A 22,585-nucleotide genomic window follows, 5' to 3' on the forward strand; every position below is an offset into this window, starting at 1 on the left:
GATGAAGAAGTTCCAGTTCCACTGGCTGATTATGCCACTTATAAAATATTTTATAAGTAATAATCTGTCAATGGAACTAGCATCCAGTCTGACTGAGGCCTAGCTGAGTCTCAAGAAGTAAATTTTTATTCAATTTTAATTTTTACTCTGTACTCCATAGTGTTAGAAAAATTATCTAAGTTCATTTACTTGTGAGTTTATTTGAAAGGTTATGTTTTCATATTACTATTTTGTGTGTTGTTTACTTGACTCCTTTTCTTCTGTGATACACTATTAACCATTTTTAGGATGTTTGCCTGGAGGCTAGAGAAGTTTGCACATTCCTGTGTTGTCAGCTTTCTGTGGGGCTGATTGGTTGCGGTCAGCCTCGTGTCCTTGTAAGGGCATGTCCACAGAAGGTACCAGAACATCCTGTAGTAAAAGGTCATTGGTCAAATTCTTTGTGTGACTATGTGAAAAAGCCCAACCTCCTTCCTTGTTTTTTCTAATAAAAGCGCAGTGCAGACAAAGATCTGGCAGAGTTGATCCCAGACAGTTTGACAGCGGTTCTCCGCGTCTGTTTTCAGCTCTCCTATTCTGCAGAAAAGTAATTTGTGTCTCTGGTTGATTCTTTGCAGGTTAGGAACTAAAATAAACCTATCACATAGCATATGGGTTTGTGTTAAATTACGTACTATGTATAATTCCAATAAAATACATAGAAGTTTGTGATTTTTATGTGACTTGTTGGGAGGTTCAGTTATTCTTCCACTGTGAATCTGAAACTGCTTTTACATTCACCAGGATGACTTGTTCATCTACTTTAAAGAAAAATAATCTTCTAGTGATTTTTAACATCCAAACAACATAAAACAAAACTGCAGCCAAGATAAAACATTTAATAGATAATACCAGAGTGATGTACCTGCAGCTCATCCTTACCTCTATTATATATGTGAAATTTATTTGGTGTAACATTCATGTAAACAAACGCACAGATAAATCTCACATCAAACTCTTAAGCTTTGATTAGGCCAGTTCTTTGTATCCTGTACAAAAAAGCTCCAACACAATGTAAGACCAGAGAGTGGATTTTTACATTAAGCTCATTACAGCTGTAGAAAACAGATATTATGATTATTATGAGATCATTATGGTGAATATCAGCCCCTCACCGAATAAAATCCTATCTACATTTAATTTTCTTCTACTGTTATAGCCTGGCACCTTTATTTTAATTTGCCCTGTAAATCTGTATGATTTTGAAAACAGTCCAAGAATAAACTACAGTTAAACAGTTGCTTATTATGTTACAATATTTTTAGAAGCTAAGAACAAAAACAGCTTGTTGAGGTCATAAAGTATTAACAGTTCGGACAAAAAAAATCTCCAAACAGACTGAATCTGTTGTCAGGCTAAACGCCCTGATTATTGAATCAACACAATGAAATATATTAACCTATAATTACATCACTAAAGTCTTGTAAAGTTTTTAGGAACCATGAGTCAACCCTGACTGGGTGATCTGCATAACCCTCATATACACAGTGTTCATCAGGTGAGGGCCTGCCTTCTCCAGCGTGATAGAGGAGAAATACTTTTCTGTTTCCCATCCGGGCCCCTCTAGGCCTGGGCCGGGGGCCACTGCCCTGCCAGCTCCCCCTGAAGCTCTGCCCCTGGTTCTTTGATAAAAAGTTTTAGTGTTGGGATGAGTCGGTTCTTCAGCCGTATTCAGGTAGATGTATTTCTCAGAACTGTAATGGAAACACTTTTTGGGTTCACATGAGTCACATGATCATCAACCACACAGAAATGCACTGAAGGAGGAAGAGACATCTGCAGTCTGTACTTCACAGCAGTTTGTGTCAAACCCAAAAAGAGAGCAAAATGCCGAGTCCTTCCATCCGACACTGAAGACCCACAGCGGTCAACCTCCAAGTCGTACCTCCTGTTTAGTAGCTTTCCTCAGTTTAGCTGGCCTGTTTTTTAAGGGGTCCAACACAACATGCACAGTTGGAGCTCTCATATCAGGAGTGTGAAAATGCCTCCAGCAGCAGGACTGGACTCCTGCCAGTGCCTGTTCACTGCCCTGGACCAGATCCAACTACATGATATTTGTTCTGACCAACCGGTTTTGTCTGTGTGAACTGGAAGGTGGAGAAACCGACCTACATCTGAATCACACTAACATCTTGTCGGAGATTTGATTGTCAAGTAGTTCTGGTGAAGATAAAAAAAGAGAAACGTTCCCAGTGTTTTGTGTGTTATAGAAAAGTCAATGCGATGTGTTGAAGTAGGCGGGCAGACAGAGGATTTGTGGCCGATGGCTGTGAACACGGAGGGTCCCCACTGTCTTTCAGCTTCACAGTTTATTACTGCGGCCTGATAGCAAAGCTAAGCATAAATAATACAGAGTGAAATGTTAGTATTTCAGAGCATTGATTTAAAATGAATATTTTGCTAAGTTTGCACAAACCATCCATTAATAATACAAATGTAACATCCCCACATTCCCAAAAGATATATTAGTGAAATATTACTATAGCCTACTTTCCAGCACCTGTCCAAAATTTTAAATTAAATATCATTAATCAGATAGTTAAAAAAAAAAGAGAATAATTTTCATGAGAGGCAGATGCCTGCTTTGCTGCATCAGTGCTTTATCTTCCAAAATGTCTTGGCACATCGGTGACACTTCCAGCACATTAACATGTACAGAAAGAAAAACAGAGAGAAGAGGAAGAGAGAAAAGAGGAGGGTGTGAGAAGTGTGACACCCAACCCCAAAAAGACGAGGAGAAGACAAATAAAATAAACAAAGCGAGAGCGTGACTTTCACACAGCAGATTAAAAAAAGAATAACAGCCGCGGAAAAGTGTCACATCTAATAGGAACACGACACATCAAGCCTCCTCGGAGACGCGAGCTGTCGCGCAGCAACCTCTCCCTCTAAAAACAGACTGAATGGCGTCTCAGCGGCGCTAATCACAGCTGACGCTGGGAATACAACTCCTCTGTTGTAATCTATTTGCAACGACGGCGTCTTGGAGCAGATTTCATTTGTGGCGTTTGTCTTCCTGAGACTACAGTTTGGGTCTGGCTAATGAGCTCCACAACAGCGCGGCTCAGGACAACGGAGAGACGCGGCGGCTTATCGGAAGCTCAGCGTTACAAGCGTGATAACATTTAACTCAGGAAGAGTGGCATTTTCAAACGAACCCTTTAAACGTGTCTTTTTAACCTAATGAGACAGTGATTGTTCTGACACTGTGACACACCTGGACAATTCTGATGGCTTCCACCTCAGAAATTAATACAGAGTCCTCCATGTTTACTGTAACCCTTAAAGGGGCAGTTTTATATAAAATCTACTTTCTTTGAGCTTTACTTTATGTTATAATGTTATTCACTCATCAAAAACACACCAGGAGTTTTGCTTTGATTCTTTCATGCATGTTTGAGAAATCCTTTTATCTCCATGGCAACCATTCAGCAGGGCAAAACACCTGGGTGGACCTAGCTCCGCCTTTGAGATGCAGCTCCTCCTCTGAGCTGCAGTTTCTACGCCTCCAAACGTCTGCCTCACAGATCAGCCCTCACCCACTCAGCTCCTTCAGACTAGCCAGCAGCAATTAGCAAACACCTGGTGGAACTTCTGAGCTCATTATAGGAGCCACTACTCAGTGTAGTGTTGGTAAAAACATTGTTAAAGGATTAAGAAAACATGTCAAGAAATAAATCTGTAACAAAATAACACTAATTTCTCAAAGGTTGGCTGCAGAACATCACCTGTTTGGTATGGTGGAGGATGTGTGAGGCTCTGGGCCTGTTGCTCTTCCAAAGTTATAGAGCTTCATTAACTCTTTAAAGTAGCAGGACATTCTGAAAACATAATCATATGGACTCTAGCGGTACTCTTGAAATGAGTTGTCTTTCAACTAGACCTTGAACAGGAATGGTTCATCAGAAAAAACGCCAAATTTCCTCAGTCCCCAGACCTAAACCTCATAGTAAACATGGGCAGCTGAGGAAAGGACAGACCAAGAGAGGACTCAGGATTCCGGATCACCTGTAAATCTAGAAGAGCATAGGGCCAGTCAAAGTATTTACATTTGGCATGTCATTAATTGCCAATCACATGCAACATGTCATTAATTGTCTACTGTTTTTAACAGTAGACAACTTTTGTCTACCGTTTCCCATTTGGCCATGTAGAAGTGTGCATGTGTCTTCCACAGAGGAAATAAAAAGCATTTTGTCTTTCTGATGTTCCCATACCGCAAACATGTACTTTGCACATGTTTGAGGTTCTTTCAATTCACAGTGCTTTACTGCGTCAAGACAGGGTACCGTACTTTTGCTGTGACGTTAACATTTTGCTTTATTCCTTTTCTTAAGTCATCTTTTGCCAAAAGTGATTTTTCATCTTTTGGTAAAAAAGAAAGGGTGATTGATTTTTTGTCAAAAAATGACAAATTTAATTTAGAAAGGTGATGATATTTGACTGACCAGGAATAAAGGTTCAATGTTTTGGGTGTGGTCAAATAATTAAAAATTCATCAGAAGTTGGTCTGGCACCACTTCCAGGCTTCACTAGGCAGAGGTTGATAAATCGTCATGAGCGCAGACAAAGAGTTGGAATTGGATAGCAGGAGCTTAACCCTCCTGTTATGTTGCGGGTCAAATTGACCTGTTTTAAAGTTTAAACATTTTAAAAAAATAGTTGGAAGTATTTTTTTGTATGACACTTTTTATATTTGTCTTAATAGGTGCACTCTACATATAAATTTAAAATTGATTCATTTTACACATTTGCAACCCCCCCGCGTCTACATATTACATAGATACTGTTCAATTTGACCTGGCAGTCAACTTGAAGGTTAAAAAAGATAAAGAAAACGTCCAATTCTGTATGTCTCCTTGCAGCTATGAACCATATTTCACCCCTCGCCACACACAGACAACATACTACACATACATGCACATGTGCACGCACACAAGCCCACTTTCTCACTATTCTCTTTACTTCACTAGGAAACTGCGAGAAAGCAGCTGTTCATTCAACTTTTGATGGGAACCTTTTCTGTTCCCGTGGTAAACTCCACCCACACCGAGTTTACACTCAGCAGAAGTGGAGGAAAACAAAAATACTCTCTGCATGACTCATTTGTCTTGATTTTAATCAGCGGGTCAATTTGACCCTGAACAGTATACGTGTCTCAAGTTCAATTATAAAGATCACCCATTGAAAAAAAAAATCAAAATGTAATATAAAAATGTTTACAAACAATCAATTTCAATGAAATTATTGTTTTTTTGTTTGTAGGTTTTTTGTTTCAGTGGACATAAAAAAATGCAAATTCCATTTTTTATGTCCAAATGTCATAATTCCAGCACTTCAGCTCTGCCATGGCTGTGCTGATTGCTCATTGCCCTCACCTGCACTGAGCTGGTTCCTACTTAAACAGCTGCTCGTCACCAGCTCAGTGCGAGATCGTCTGTTGCCACTGTCACAGCTTTCAAGCCTTGTCTCATGTTTCAAAGCGGTTTCTGATCCTGCCTGTTTTTGACCACAGATTTTTGCCTAATCCTTCTGCTGTTGAAAGTCCTGTTGCTGAACCCTGCCTGTTTCTGACCCTGCCTTCTGGATTCTGGATTTTCACTGCCTGAGACCCTCCCGTGCATGACCCTGGACCGTTTCACGACTCAGCCTCTGGTTGGTGGATTTTGTCCCTGTCGTCTGTTTGTCCCCTGAGACCCCCACAGATCTCCCCTTGTCCATTCACCCTCCCCTCCCCCGGCTGGACTCCTGACCCCTGTGGATTCCTCGTCCCTGACCCACTAGTGTGACCACACCCTTCTACACCATTTACTTTAGTAATAAAACTTTTTGGTTAACCATCCTCTTGTGGCTGCGTTTTGGGTTCTGGCTGATTCTGCTTTTACCATTACACCAAATGAGTAAATGGGTAAGTTGTTATTATTGATCCTTTATTTGTGGAAATAAAAAAACATCATTGCACAAATATTGATTGAAATGTGTTAGTATTGGAGTTAATAATCATATACAAAAATGTTTTGGAGAAATGTTTTGGTTTCTGACACTACTGTTAAACACTTCCCGGGTCAAATTGACCCACAAACATTATTGCTGTACCTCAGAAATGAATATAAAAGGATTAATTAGTGTTGTTGGTCATTTAGACACCAAGGTAAACTGTGCAGCAGTGGCACATATGTGTGGTCTAAGAATAATGATGATGCAGTCAAATTTAACTAAATAATTTATTAATTCTAGCTGGTGATGAAATTGTGCGTGCGACAGTATACTATGTGTGGAAAGGTGATACTGGATTGTTAATAGACACACTGAATAATTAAATATCAGTCAGCGATCACAACACAATGATATTGGATGGAGGAGATATTTTACAGCAAATTAAAGCAGTGTAACTAATCCGATTCTCTTGATCTGATTTTCAGATATAAACACCATTTATTGTAATAGCAGTTTGCAAAAGAAACTGTCATAAAGCATTTTGATGTCCTTAAGATGTTTAACAAAGATACAGTGGATGTAAAGCAAATGACATCCACAGCAGGCGAAGGGAAAGTCAGAGTCTAAACGGAGCGCTGACACTCGTCAGCTGCGGCCACAGCCGTCCCTCCAGTCAAAAGCGGATATGCAACATATTCTCATCAGTAATCCCCTATCGAAGGTTATAGCTGCAGCACTAAGCAGTTTCATGGCTAAAGCTTCCCTCTGGTGTCAACTGGACTGGTTATGCACCATGCGCTCATCAGTGATAGTGTGTCATGTTCAGGGCAATGGAGCTCCAACACCAAGTCCTCTCTGGCCGGGCGTTGCCCATCAGAGCTACATGGCCAGATGCAAGTGGAAATTCACCTGAGGGACAGCTAAGTATGCCTCGGAGCTACAAAATATCCCAACACTTCTCAGCTTTAGGATCCTTTTTTTCTTTTATGGTTCTGTGAATCCACCGTATGAAAATATCAGAGTGGTGCTATGAAAGGTATTTACACTAAGACATTTTTCTGGGTTTTATTTTTTTTTGGTCACACATAAACGTTTCAAATCATCAAAGAATATTTATTTGATAAATTATATTATTCATAAAGGACAAATATATCAAAACTAAGCTAGCTGTATGTGAAAAAGAGCCAGAAATTTTGCACCATTTGTTCAATCATGTATGAAGTGTTTAATCACAGTTTTTCAGGACATTCTGAAGGCTGATTAGATCAAGCTAGAAGCTAACTTCTGCTAATGGCAGTTTCTCTCTGGAAAATGTTCATTTAGGCCGGTGACTGAATATACTTTTATTAGTATTTTAAAGCTATACAGCAATACCTGTTGTTGAATCATGGTAACCATTTAAACCAGTTCAAATTGTATCCATAGTAGAGTTTAGATATGACCGTGTATTAGAGCCATTACATAAAAGAAGTTGGAAATTTCTGCCAAATATGACATTTTTTAGATAAAAATCTCAGAAGCTTTCTAGAAAAAAAAACAAAAACAAGAAAACTTCTGAGCTCCAAAAGCAAAATGTTTGATAAAAAACTCATTCATCTAAAAATGTTTGACTTTTGAAACTTTTTTGAAACAAGTTTTTTCTAGAAAATTTCTAAGATTAATATCAAAATTTGGTGGTTTGGTGGAATGATTGGACTCAAGAGTCTCTGTCTGTACTAATGTGTGTGTGTGTGTGGGTGAGTGTGAGCAATCCAGAAAAAAACAAACACTTAAAGCTATGTATGCTGGCTCATTTGGCTCATATTTTGGTAATTATAAAACCAACCACCAAAGTCTTCTCTTGTTTATTTTTTTCTATCTAAAATGGCCGTAATATACTGTTATAAATTATATAATAACCCATCATTCACTTCTATTTCATAACCTGCAGTACATGTTAAATTAATGTAGGTTGTACAACACATTCCTGACTCCAACAATGGGGACTGCATTGATAATTAATGCTAATTGGCTAGCAAGCTATTGACTCAACAAAGTAAATGTAGTGAAGCAATGTCAGTTTTTATCAGGGTCAGTGTTTGCAAAAAGTGAAAAATAAAACTAGAGGACACTGGAAATCTGTCAAGGTGGCAAACGTCACCTGACATCTAAGCAACCATTAGAAATCCCACTTAGGAACCAGCTTTACCTCCATGATGCTTTTCCAGCCTAACACCATCAGTGTGTGCCTTTGTATGCTCCATTTTACCCTGCCCACAGGTATCAAGCTGTCCAACGCAGCGGCCTTTTGTAAATACCATGCAGGGCCTCAAAGACGGCCAAGAGCCTATTAGTTGGACATGAAAGACAGAATATGCGAATCTCTGGCAGCTGGCTAAAGGAGGGAAGGAGAATGATTGGACTCAAGAGTCTCTGTCTGTACTAATGTGTGTGTGTGTGTGTGTGGGTGTGGGCGTGTGTGGGTGTGTGTGAGCAATCCAGAAAAAAAAAACACTTAAAGCTATGTATGCTGGCTCATTTGGCTCATATTTTGGTAATTATAAAACCAACCACCAGCTGTAAAGTCATTCATAAGCTCCAGTCGGACACAAGTGCACACAGGTCCACTGTGCAGCAGAGAGGCTCTCCTCCACGCTGTAATTAGGCCTGGTCACTGCAGAAATACTGTAATGGATAACCCTGTCTGAAAACGGCCAGAGGCAGCACACATTATTGAGCACGCTGTTGCTATGTACAGATGTGTGTGTGCAGAGGCAGAGAAAGGGCTTTTTTTTCTCCACTCTTTGTTTTGTTTCATGTTGACTCTTTGGATTATGTGCACATTATTAAATGCAGAGCTTCAAACGGTGCGCCTTTCCACACGTCCAGATGTGACAGATTTTTTTTATGAGGATAGAAATATCAGTGCAATTTAACGCATTTATTTAAATAACTCAGTTAATACAATAACTTAAAAGGACTGTAGTGGAGCTAATTGTTAGAAAATGTTCAAATAAAGGGTTAAAACCACCAGTGTTCAATAAAACTTAATACACATCCATAAGTTTCTAAGATTTTAACAGTATATTATTTACATGAAAATACTAGAGTTCCATCATATTTACACAAATACATGCTACAAGATCTAATTACTAAAGATTGAAGCAGGAATGCAACAATCATTCTAACAGCTGATAAAACAACAACGGCCTCATTTCCTTTGAACATACAATAGAGCAAATTACAATTACAAAAATAAGTTTGCTTAAATGCCATTATTGTCCTGGTAGATAGTGCCATGTTATAGCATAATGAAGTAATAAAATCACTTTCAGTCATCAAAATATAATCAAATATGATTTAATTTTTTTACTACAAGTCATTAAATTACTTCCTAATTTAATGACTTGAAATTGGTTCTCTGTCTCTTTAGAAACTCCTGCTCTTTCTGAAGCTCCGCCTTCAGGAAGTCATCACAACATGGCTCCTCTATTAACCCTTCAACATTTTTCCCAGCTTTACTCTGAGCAGCAGTTCCTATAATGAGCTCAGCAGTTCCACCAGGTGTTTGCTAATTGCTGCTGACCAGTCTGAAGGAGCTGAGTGGGGGAGGAGCTGTTCTGAGAGGCAGAAGCTCTGAAGCTTAGAAACTGCAGCTCAGACGAGCTTCGTCTTTGAAGGTGGAGCTAGGTCCACCCAGGCACTTTTCAATGAATGGTTGCCATGGAGAATAAAAGATTTCGCAAACATGCATTAAAGAGTCAGAGCAACACTTTAAGTATGTTTTTTGTTGAGGGATAACATCATGATGTAAAACGCTGCAATTTTGAAAAAACTCACTTTTATCGATAAAAACGTTCTCCGCCAGCATGAGATGGTTTTTCAGCCGTATAGAAAATAGTACATTTAATAAAACTGCAATGGAAACGTTTTCTTCGCATCACACGAGTCACATGATGAACAGCTGCATGTTTCTACTGGAGAAAAAGAGGAAGTAGAGGAAGAGGTCAGAGGATGGTGGTGTGATTTTAATGCCCTACTGTGTGAACAAACTGATTCGTGTGTGATTTTAATTATATTAAATTTTAATTGCATTAAAAAATGGAAACACTGCTATTGCAAAATTGTGCTTTTTCAACATCAACAGAATATCAAAACGTTTTGTTCACATTTGTAATAGAAACACAGCTATTGGTTATGACAGTTACAATAATTTCACCTACAACACTTATTGACTGGTAATTTTGACACACATTAAAGACATATGACCCACTTCATTTAGTAGCAAGACTGACATGACACCATCATAAATATTACATAAATATGACCTGTCATGAACATGAAGGAGTCTTTATGAATGTCTATGACTTTTGTCATGAAGTGTCATTCGGAAAATTTGGAATGCAAAGTTGCTTCAAAAGTCCATTAAAAGTTCCAGCTTTGCATTGAAAGTGTAATTATTTACCAAATAATTCAAAGTTGGTAATTTTAGTGGACTTTTAATGCAACTTTAAAACAACTTTGCATTAAAAGTGTCATTATTTGCCAAATGACATTTCATGATAACATTCATAAACATTCATGAAGACTCATTCATGTTCATAACAGCTGTTATGTCATGTTTATGACAATGTCATGTCTGCTTTATGCATACCTCTTCAAATAAAGTGTTACCGGAAAATGTTAGCTGCTTTGTTGTGTTTGAGTCACCGTCACATAGAGGGGATGATCAGTTCTGTTTTGTGAAGGTTTAAAGACATAGAAGACTTTTCAACAATGTGGTTTAGCAAAAAGCATTAAACAAAACACTCCTGTTCTTAAACAAATGGAATCCTGAAAAACCAAAATCTTCTTTGCAGCATTGCTTCAGCTTGTTGAGTTTTAATATTGAGCAATGCAGTTTCCCCCAGGCCCCATCAGAGCATTTCAATCATGCTGCGGTCTTGACTTTGACTAGGCCAATGACATCAATAAAATTGAAGGGAAGGGTTGGGAGGAAACAGCATACATACCAAAAGCCTGACAAACTAGGAGCTGAATACACAATGTAACCTTTCTGAGCTTCACTTAAAACAGCTCTGAGGAAAATCATCAAAATGTAAATGCTTTTCTGATATGTGCCTTATGAAAGGAGTAGCAGGAAACAAACACATTAAAGCAATCTGCAGAGTCATTTTCTCTCTTATGCCTGAAGTTGTGATGCCTGCTGATTGCGTGAAGTTTTGATTTCAAAGAACTGAGATGAAGGCCACTTCCTTTAGAACAATGAGCTTTACATCTTTGATAGCATGAGGTCATCGAGGAGTGTAGCTATGTTAGAATGACTTAACATCTATTTCATGTAGCAGGGCTGTAAAGCAGGGGCAAATGGTCAAATTATTTGAAATTGATTAATAATAATGAACACAAAAGAGTGTCTTACATTTTTATTTGATTATTTTCAAAATAAATAAAGGCACTAAAACAAAATGCTGGGTAGAGAGGAGAATTTCCAGTAATCCAATTTTCATCCAATCAGAATTTATCCAGCTCTGTTGCTAGGCTACAGGCTACAGACTAAGTTATGGACCCCACAGCTAAACTGGTATGTTTTCACCAAAAAGGCAGAGAAACAACAAATTAGCATGTTCAAAGCTATTATGTACATTACGGAGGATATTGTAGCTGTTAGCTTACTGTGTAATTGTCAATATTAAAGTTTATCGCAAACCTATTGCAAGTCGTTAGCAAGACAACTAATCTGGCTAATTAAGTAGCTAACATTAGCTTGTATGGCTGCCCACATTTATTTTACAAGGAGCAAAACAAAAAAAATCTTGGCCAAGAACCTTTTTAATAACTATAGCTACATTTTTTGGTGTTTGCTTTATGTTTTCGTTCAGGTAACATAAAGTGGCAGAGCAAGAGGATTTCCATTGGGCCGGCCAAACTGGGACTGTTTCTAACTTAGAGGAGACCAACAACTGATTGGTGCCAGAGCCATTTATTTGAAATATGAATACCCTTACATTTCAAATAATTCACAAAAAACAGAAATGTTTTCTTGAAGTGAATAAATCTACGACTATATTTATAAATATACACTGTCTAAGCATATTTCACTGTTGTCACCAACTGTTTTGGAGGGGAACTGCAGGGTTAGTCTTCACCACTGGCTTTAAAAACAACTTCCTGTGTTGTGTTTTATCAGACGTTGATTGAATTTTAGCATAATGTTTCAGACTTCTCTCTAAATCTCATTATATTATTGGATTAAAAATCAAATAATAAACATTAAAAATACAACCATTATGGGAGTGAAAAATGGACTGGTACCCAGGAACTTCTTGCGTTTGAATCCCAACCTGACAGCGTTCTGCATGGAGTTTAAATGTTCTCCCTCAACAAGCCTAGTGTTTCTTTAGATACTTCCTCCCAGTCTCCAAAAACATGCATGATGGGTTAATTGGTCTTAATTGGTTAACTAATCCCTGTTAAGAGTGAGTTGGTGAGTGCATGGTGGTTGGTCTCTTGGTTACAACATGGCGACTGGTCCAGGATGTACCACATTAAACTGTATCTTATTTTTCACTCCAGATCCATGCCTACTTTCAGGGGAACAATGGAACTTCACAAAATAATACAGCAGCCTACTGGAAGCTGAAGCGCTCTTGAGGCTGGAAGTGACTGATCGTGGACCATGAATGCATCACATTCCCCTCTTTACCCATCTCTTTCCACCTCCTTCTCCTCTTTCCACCCTCAGTGAGGGTGCCAACAGATGATTCCTGCCAAGAGTCTCCCCGGGAGAAGCGTGTGGTGTCTCTCTTTCTTTCTGAGTCTGTGACTGTTTGCGAGAGTGCCCTTCCACTTTGATGGCAACATTGGCTGTAAGTGTCTAATAGAAGATAAGCAACATTCAAGTGTTCATGGCCAAACACTTCTCCCAAAGTCATCAGGCTGAGTGTTACAGAGGGAACACTGTATCCTGTTTTCTATCTTCTTAAAGCATGCATACACACCACTCTCAACGCGCACCCATGCAAGGATAGACTTTACTAACAGAATACAAAGAGTTTGGATCCTCTGCCACAAAGCTGCCTGCATCACTTCTCACTCTCTCTCTCACACACACGCACACCCCCGCCTACCCACGCACATACGCATCCCCAAGTCTGATGATGAATTCCAGAGATGGGTTTCAGCTCTTGAAGGACACTTAAGAGAAAGTGCAGCTTTGCACCAATATGCTGAAAGCTACCCGCAATCATTTTTTTCCCTTTAACGTGTGTCCAACTCCCCCACAAAAACACACATCCACGTACACCAATCCTGGCGCGACACTGGAGTGCTTTGAAACAAAAAAAAGTGAAGGACGAAAGCAACAGACGGCACTTGTGCAGAAAGACAGAGGAAGAGTCCTTGACTGCCAGCTGACCCTGCAGCTTGTTTGTGCCGGTTCTGAAAAGGCTTTCTGACGGGTTCAGTTTTATTAGGTGACAGGCGAGAGATGGAGGAAGAGCTAAGAATGATGGAGGATACAAAAGGTCTGAGTCCACATTGTCAAGCAATGAGTACAACACGCGACCTGCTGCCATGTTTCTGTACAGGTGCAGACTGATAAATGGTCGCCGTTGTTTCAGATATAGTCAGAGTGAATTGTCTTCTCATATAATGTCCCAACAGGCTGAAAAATCAGGGATGGAAGGACAATCAGATGTGAAGGAAATGCTTCTTTATATGTCTTTATATGCATATTTATCCTGGCCATTGCCTTCCTATGCAGTTCTGGTAAATTTTTAACTGAGCCAATCAGCAAGCTAAAGCAGAAATTCTGAACGATGACGATGAATAGCTGAGCTGTTTTAGAATTGTAGTCTACCTGTTGTTTTAGCGATGGCAGCGCAGGAAGTGAACGGAGTTCAGTCCTTGTTGGCCACGCCTCCAAAAATTAAATTAACATTAACAGCCTTGTTAATGTTAATGTTGTTTGGCTAGGCTAGGAAAACTTAGTGAGCTTCTTAGTCTGGAACTGGTGCATTACATGTGTCACGGCCAAATATTAGAGAATGGATAAAATTTTAGTAAGGTGATGATATGATCCTTGTTTTTCCGTGTGAAATGTAACACATTCAATAATGATATACAGTAAGTCGTAACTTTCATTTCAGTGTAGCTTTTGTTTCAAGAAAGCTACTTTCATCTGTAAAGTTTACTCAAGACTCCAAAAAAAATTGGGTAATTTCAGTGCCGTACTGCTGACTAGCTTCTGTGTACCTGCTGGTACAATCCTTTCTTTACTTGTTGAGAATAAATAATTATGTGTTTTCCTCTATCTCTTTTAGCATGCTCATGTATACATGTACAAACATAGAACATGTGGGCAAAACTAACGCTAAAGGAAATGACACACTAGGGAACTCCATCTTTAGAGTGTAACTTAGGCTTAGGCTAACAAAGGGAATTACAAACTGTTGTTTGATGCCATTTTGCTCTGTTAGAACATAAGGATAACATGAACAAATGGATCAAATGTATTTTAGTGTTAATAAATGGAATTCATGAGTTCAACTCACTGACTCGTCTTCAACCTCATACATCAAGAACCTTACAGAGAACGGATAACTCTCCACAAACTCCATATAGTATTTTGCAAATAGAGAAAGATTTTTTCCAGATTTTTATTTGTAAGAAAACTAAAAACCATGTCAGATTCCTCTCTACTTCACAATGATGCACTATTTTGACTTGTCTGTCACAAAGCTATCAGTGTCCCAAATGTTTGCCTCAATCAAAGATAGGTTTCATTATCAGGCTTCAGCTGAACCCTTACACATTAAAACATGCAGCTCTTAAAGGCTGGACACTCCTGGCTGGCACAAACAGCTTAAATAATTACTTGTACCAAGACAGTACCAAGAGACTAAATTACTCATATTTCCAAGAAAATCCAAGTGATTTACAAGCAAATCAGCCAGATAGATATAATGCTGCACGCTATTAGTGTCAGAGTAGTGAAAGACTGCTGTTGCATTTCCACATTTTAATAAAAATAATTAAAAAAAAAACCAAAACAACAAATTGTAGATGATGAGTGCTGAGTTTTAGAGAGCAGAAAGTGAATCTGTAGTCTTGGCATGTACGGTTGGTGCAACATTAAAATGACAGTGCAGTGTTTAGTGAGTCAGGATCATTTTATCTATTTATGTGAATCCCAGGGGAATAAAACACACTGGATGTCTTAGATTGTAGAATCGCATTTGTAGGATGTTTGTATTTCTCTTTCAAGAAAAGTCTTTTTCTTTCCAATCTTATTGGTGAAGTTAGAAGAGCAGCCATTTATAGAAACCAGTTTATAGGACTTCAGATGTTCAGGCGCCTTCAGGTTAGCTGATTACACATTTTTATGCTTCCAAGCCTTAAATTAACAGTGAAAGACTTCTGACTTTGATTAATGATTGAGTAGATCCAAGCATTCACTACGAGTCAGTTATACTGGTAATAACAAATATATTGTTCTCAATTTTACCAACATAATTTTTATTATGCAGAAATATGCTTTAGTGCAAAAATTCAGGTATCAGCAGCAAAATGACAGAAAAAAGCATGCCGATTCACATAATGTAAAATCTAATTAAAAATAAAAAGAAGTGAGATTATTCAGTAAGGGCAAATTTACAAGATAACATAGAATATTGTACTTCTATAATATAAAAATAGAATATGTTCATCTGAGCCAGATAATTTAAAATGTACTGCTTCATATAAATCTAAACTGCTTCATATACTGTGTATTGGCTCATAAAAAATGTCAACCTATTTATAAGATACAGAATAATAGCAGAGAGTCTTAATTAAAGAACACTTTTATCATGTTCAACTAACAGAATATAATTTTCTGCTTTCTTTACTGAGAAAATAGAGATGTACAGATCTGATACTAATATCTGATAATCTTGAAAACAATTCTGGATCAGATATCGGTGACAGTGTTCTCAATCCATAAGGCCAGATCTATTCAGTCTAGTTCGGTGCTTTGTGCTCTTTATTATTTATTTTATATTATATTTGAAATTCCTCATTATATTTTTTGAACCACACATAGTCAATCTATTGTTTTGTTAGTTTCAGCTTCTTTACTATTTATTTTACATCGGCTGTTCTGCTCCTAATTGCAATGACAACAAATTAAACGTGTGTTGTTTTTTGACTACGCTAAGAAACATTATAAGTGAGTTCAGCTGATTTTCTGTATCGGCCGATATTTAACTTCAGATATCGGTATTGATATTGGAAGTGAAAAAAGTGGATCGGTGCATCCCTATTAGAAACAATCCTGTTAAAATATGCATGAATGAAAACAGTATATTGCAATACTTAGAATGTAAGAATAGTAACAAAAATGTTGCTTGATTTCTCTCAAATCTCAGATGCAGAGGACTCCAGGTTTAAGTACACTCTTATCGAAAGAAGCATATGCAAACAAAAAGCAGCAGATGTGGAAAAACTTGACTCTTAAGTCCAGAAACAACCAGGCTATGTGTGGAGAAGGAAAGAAGCAGCTACTTTAATAATTTCCTTCCCTCGCGCCGTTTATCACAAGCTGCCCTCCAGCACTTGTCTTCTCAGTGAGGAGTATATGCTGAGGTCAGGACCTAAATACATCGGCTCTACCTACCGCTGAGCGCCAACAAGCTCTAAACCTGTCATCCTGTCCCTCTCTCCCAACGCATCCTTCCTGTCTGCTCTGACAGTCACCTTCTTCCTCTATTTACGGACGCCAAGAGTCAGTCAGAGTGGGACAGGTGGAGTAAATCACTGAAAGACATTTAGACTGGAGCTCAAATTGGAAACGCCATTTGGAAAATGCGGTTTTATTGACTTTGTAATGTGTGGCTGTGGAATTGCTATCGGCTTCTAATTGTGGATGCAACAAGATTTTTATCACAAACACCTCAGGGGTTTGAATAAAACTTTAAACTATATTCTTCTTTGGGCAAATAATGAGTTTTCCCACAAGTAATCAAACATGGTGATAATTTTCTTATGAGGAATGGGATTAAAAAGTGAACAATAATATTAGGGGAAACTTTTTTTGCAGCTACTTCTTTGCCAGTGGAAAATAAGCAGCTGGCCAATAATCAAGCAAAACACACATGTTGTCTCACTTCATTTATTCAAACTCAACTAACGGTTATTGCCCTAATAAATCACTAATGAATGTTTAATGCAGTAAAAGCACTTTTTAAAGGCAAAATGGAGTTGCTAAAATACGTTAAAATCTTTCATGTTTGAAAACTCTGTTAATCAAAACTACGAGTAACAACCCTTCCTTGGTTATAAGTAAAACAACAGATGTTACTTTAGATATTTATCCTAAAATGTCTAAAATCATCTTAAGATAAAATAAATGAATCCACATCTTCAGATACTTGGATGATAGGAATTAATTTCCTTTTGGAATAAAAGTATTTTTGAATTGAACTGAATCACCTTTTTACCCTGAACTGTAGCGTCACAAGGCAGAGAAATACTGAGTTTGATTCTAGCTTAAGTGCTACATACTAATGTGGGTTAACATTGAACACATCAGCCTCATAGCTTCAGGCATTTGCTCTTTTAGATTTACTACATAAAATCCCACACAGTCATATTTTCTATTTCGTAGAACTGGTGCTTCCGTAGAAATCTTATCATAAATCAACATACTGATGCGCTAATAAGCTACTTCAATTCTGTATCACAAAGACTCTTCAAATACAAACTTCTGAACAAATCAGTCTAATTTAAGAAAATAGCTAAAAACTGTATGTAATATAATTTGTGTATTTTTTGCAGTGGTATGCTAAACACAATAAAAACTACCAACAGCCACTGATTAACTTAGCCTAGGGTGGATGAAAATACATGTACTGTACTTCACAATCTATCAGTGGTGAAAGTGTTGATAAAAATAAAGTATTCATGTGAAAGAAGGCTGTAGCTGCTGTAATTCTGGAACTGTAATATGTTAATTTTAATGTAATTTTGTTTAGCTTAATCAAAGAACATGGCTGTGCTCTTCCATGTTGGATGTCACCCGGATGAGCATGAGTATTTACATCTACAGTGATGAAGAGAGATGGTGCGGCGCGGCCGGAGTTTATTTTTCACTGAGGTCACCAAATCAGTGGGACTTTTTACAGTAGCCAAGATTTGCTGGAACTCAAAAGGAGAAAGAGTTTTAGTTGCAGCTCCAACACTGGAATAGTTTGCCTCTACAAATCAGGCAGCCTTCTGTAATAACTGTTTAAATCTCGTTTAAAGTCACATTTCTACTTTGACTTTCTTCCTAAACTAAGTCATTTTATTGGTATCCAGCCCCACTTTTAATCTTTGTGTTTGTTTCTGTTCATTTCTGCAACTGTAATCCTTTGCTTTCTATATACAATGCTGCTGTTTTTATGCTGCTTCATAAATAAATCTGATTGATTTGATTGTAAAAATGTCCTTATGCTGTTTGGATCATTGTTCATCATCAAATATGTTTCGGACGGTGTTCCTTTTTGAGTTTTCCATGGCTGTTGTTCCTGGTGGAAGCATTGATAATGTACAGAAGCCCACTGTCATGTCAGCGCATCGCCCACCATCACACAAGATGAACTGTAAGCGAGTGGGAGGAGAAGAGCAGCAGACGGCCACATTTGGTGTTTAATTCAGCAGAAGACACGAGTAAACTCCACAAGCTGCTTCATCTGCCAGTCTGACAGCAATGCTGTGTTGGCCATTGTTAAATATTTAATAGTCTAATAGGAGGACGATCCCACTGCCTCGTGGTTCCGTTTAATTGTCGCCCCCTGCCTTCTCCAGATTGCACACCAGTTTTTAAGTAGATAGAGATGGGGCTTAGAATGAGCTTAACCACAGCAGACTGTAGCTGTATCTGTGCCAGATTTAAACTCAGACATCCATCTACTCAATCCCTCTCAAATAGCGCTACAGTGTGAAGGAGCAGCCATGCTTGAAGCCTTTAAAGCGACTGAGGCAGCCAGTAAGGATTCGCTGAATGAGTAAATTAGAAAAAATGGTTCAAATCCAATCCAATCTGGGAGCAGGGGCGCTGCTGGTTTTTCTGGCGATGGGGGTCAAAAGAGGGCGAAGATATAAAAGTCAGGCTTCGGTTTATTTGCCAGTAATGTCTTTTTTCAACATACAAATGTATGATTGAGTAATCTGTGATAGAAATCGATTAACAATACCTTCAATACTGCTACAGTAAGATGTGTACAAAAGTGATTAAGAAAACTGCTATGAACATTATGTGAGTTTTTGTTTTTCAGATTTGTTAAGTCTACCCAACACCTGCTAATCGTGGTGTTATCCTGGATATTCATCATTGGAGGAGAGCGCAATTATCCAACAGTCAGGATTTTGGATTGTGGAAGGAAAGACAAAGTCCAACACATCCACATGGAGAATATGCAAACTCCATGCAGAAATAAATCATAATCTATTTATTCTCTTAAATTATTATGTTTTCAGATTGGAAGCCGTTCCAAAGCAAAGATAGATAACTCATCACTGCTGGAACTGCAGTCTACTGACATGCATTTAAATAACTTTTTTAATGTTTATGTTTCACAAAACATCCTCACTGCCCAAAGTGTTAGATAAATATGGTGGCTCATAAAAGTTCCTTAAAATTACAACTACTTTTGCTGCATATTCAGCAGTGACCTTTGCAGACGTGTTTATCACCATCTCACTAATTCTGCATGTTGGGATTTGATTGGCTATAACATTCTGAGCACAGTGCAATCCGTCATTGTTTCTGTTACCTGCCTGCGCAGCGCAGAAACAAACCTAAACATGCTGCCATGTTCGCTTTCACATCTGTGGAGTTGTTAACACCCGCACAGGAAACGCTCCGCAGATGTTTCACTCTGAGACCGGGTTTAAAAAAGTCTCAGAGTGAGACTCTGACCACTGGAGACAATCTGAATTAAATGTTATGGTTTGACTGAAAACTGGGGGCAAATACTTTATTGTAACCATTTTCTGAGTCATGGAGAACAACAAGCACATTTCCTAATTGAATATGATGCCCCGGGTCTGTCCTTTTTTGAAGAATAGAAACAGGCCTTGTATTACATATTTATGCTTCGGGGAAAACAGGAAATCATGGACAGATAAAAATGTTGAAACCAATGCAAAAATGTCAAATATGCTCCAGTTTTGCCCCTTATTTTTGGCACAGGTGGTCCTGTTTAAAACAATGATTTCTTAATGTTTTTATGGAATAACTAAGTAAATTTAAGGTTGAATTTTTCTCAACATTTTTCTGTTCTTTACCAGGAATGTCCAATAATAGTGGACGTAGTTGTAGTTTTTAGTTTTTTTCTTACAAACTTTAGGCCTTCTGCTGGTAAAATGGCTCATTTACCCTTCACTGAATACTTAAAGCAATTGATTGGCTGGAATAATCGCCTCACTTGCTCTTAATTAGGAGTTAATTGAAAAGTATCAATGAGTAAAACAGCGGCAGAGCAGATGTAGATTGGAAACTCACACCAAGAATTTCTAATTGATATTCTTTTTATCTTACTTCTTTTCTTTTTGTTTATCCTTTGCTGATTTCTGCTCCAGCTGGTGGAGTGACAGTGAAGAAAGAGGAAGATTAATTATGACTCTCAGGGACTTGGAAACAAGCAAGATGGGCCAGAATTGTAACACGGCTTTAGAAAAGCAGACGAGAGCTTCCCCATTTCTCAGCAAAGCCCTTAAATTCATGAGGGCGATGTGAGTCAGAGTGCGATCACCCACAGGTTGGGTTTTTTTCATAACAGAAAGAAAAAATAGAACAATTCTTCTGCAAATAATAAAGGTGTTACATGATTTCTTATTCCATCAGAAAATCCGATTTTCTAACACTAATATGCTCCATTCTTTGTTAATTAATGCAGCACAAGGCCATTTACTGTTTCAATTAAGAATTGGGAATTACACTACATGAATCTGGTAAAGCACTTGAGTTTAAAATCTCTTGTTGCCCTCCTCTTTTCTTGCTTTCTGCCCCGAGGACAATACAAAAACAAGTGTAGACGCACAAGCTCATTTCCATACAAACCCCCACACGGTTCTAAAATATCTCCTCACACAGACAAACACATCATTCAGCTTGAAGAAAAAAACCCCCACCACACACGCAAATCCTTTATGTCACAGATGCAATGACATGCTGCGAGATATTATTCATATGGATCCACGTACAAGCAGCATTATGAATACTCAATTTTTTAAAAGTGAAAGAAAGAGAAATCAAGAAACGATTCATCACTGGGAAGGAAAGATGTAAACAATGCTGGGATCATCAAGGATTCGGCCACACTTTGTTCTGTGAGACTAACGCTGAAATGTACACAGTGACCATCAGATTTATGGAGAAAAAAATGATGTTCAAAGTCTTTTAATGTCTGCTGCAATAAGCTGAAAAGCCTGACGAACAGACAGGAAACATCAGAACGAAGGTAGGACATCCAACAGAAGACAACTGTAAGAACACTTTGGCTCCCAGTTTAAGCCAACTGGATCATTTCCTCTCTAGCTGAGTAAACTGGGAAACATACTAGCTTACTTGTTCACTTTATGAGCCCAGCTGGTTTTAGGAAGGGAAACAATGTTGGGAAACAGTCTGAATGTATTAATAATACATTTAATTCAGTTCAAATAAAAAAAAGACTTTATTCATCCCAAAGGGGAATTAAATGTTGTTCTAAGTCCTTAATTCAGATTCTTCAGTTATTGTAGATGGTGATGGCTTTTGGCAGGAAAGATCTCCTGTAGCAGTCTGTATTGCAGCATATCTAAAGAAGCCTCTGACTGAAGACAGTTTTACCAAAACAGTCTCATGTAGAGGGTCGGCCATAACTTTATTGATTTTATGAAGAATTCTTCTTTGCATCAATAAAGAACAGAACCAGCCTTCTTCATCCCTGGTTCTGATGCTGCCACCCCAACAGCCGATACTATACACTGTATTTATAAAGCACTAAAAGCCACTATAAACCTGAGCAGAATGCTGTACAGTGTAAAATAATAAATTAATACAACAAATGGTGGGCTCAGGTAGTGCTGGATAATAAAGTAATTACAGTATTTTATCGTGGAACAACAAGCAACAAATAATAATAAAGATAGACTTTAAAATTCAATAGCAGATGATACATGTGGCCTATTCGTTTATTAGTTTAATGTTTTTACCAGATGGATCTTGTAGTGAAACATGTTTGCAATTCTAGGGCTTCAGAAAGCAGCTCAGACACCAGTCAGCAGATTGTATGACGTCAAAGTAAAGTGCTATGTTTATTTTTTCTGTTAACTTTATCTGCACACAGAACTGAAATAATTTACAAAACTGGAATTATCCAATTACCATATCTCATCAAAATGAAAACAGGCTAGTGTTAGCAAAGCAAATATACAGCAGGACGACAGTTTACTGCAGCTGTGTGTGTAGAGTCAAACATCTTTAGGAAACTTAAGATTGTTCTGCAGAAACACTCATACTGGAGATTTGAAATGTTTGAGTCTATTGAGCTCTTATTCCACTTTCAATCTTTCCTAAAAATAAATAAAATCAACTTCCTGCTGTTCCAGCAGATCTCTTCCTCTG

General features: G+C 38.1%; 1 protein-coding gene across 1 annotated transcript in view; it reads right to left on the reverse strand.

Annotated features, from left to right (window-relative positions):
• Window positions 1–22,585, reverse strand: part of vstm2l (V-set and transmembrane domain containing 2 like) — a 54,027-nt gene that overhangs the window by 30,281 nt on the left and 1,161 nt on the right. The gene's annotated exons all lie outside the window — the stretch shown is intronic.

This window comes from Xiphophorus maculatus, chromosome 1 (assembly GCF_002775205.1).
Source record: "Xiphophorus maculatus strain JP 163 A chromosome 1, X_maculatus-5.0-male, whole genome shotgun sequence".
In the NCBI taxonomy this organism is placed as follows: Eukaryota; Metazoa; Chordata; class Actinopteri; order Cyprinodontiformes; family Poeciliidae; genus Xiphophorus; species Xiphophorus maculatus.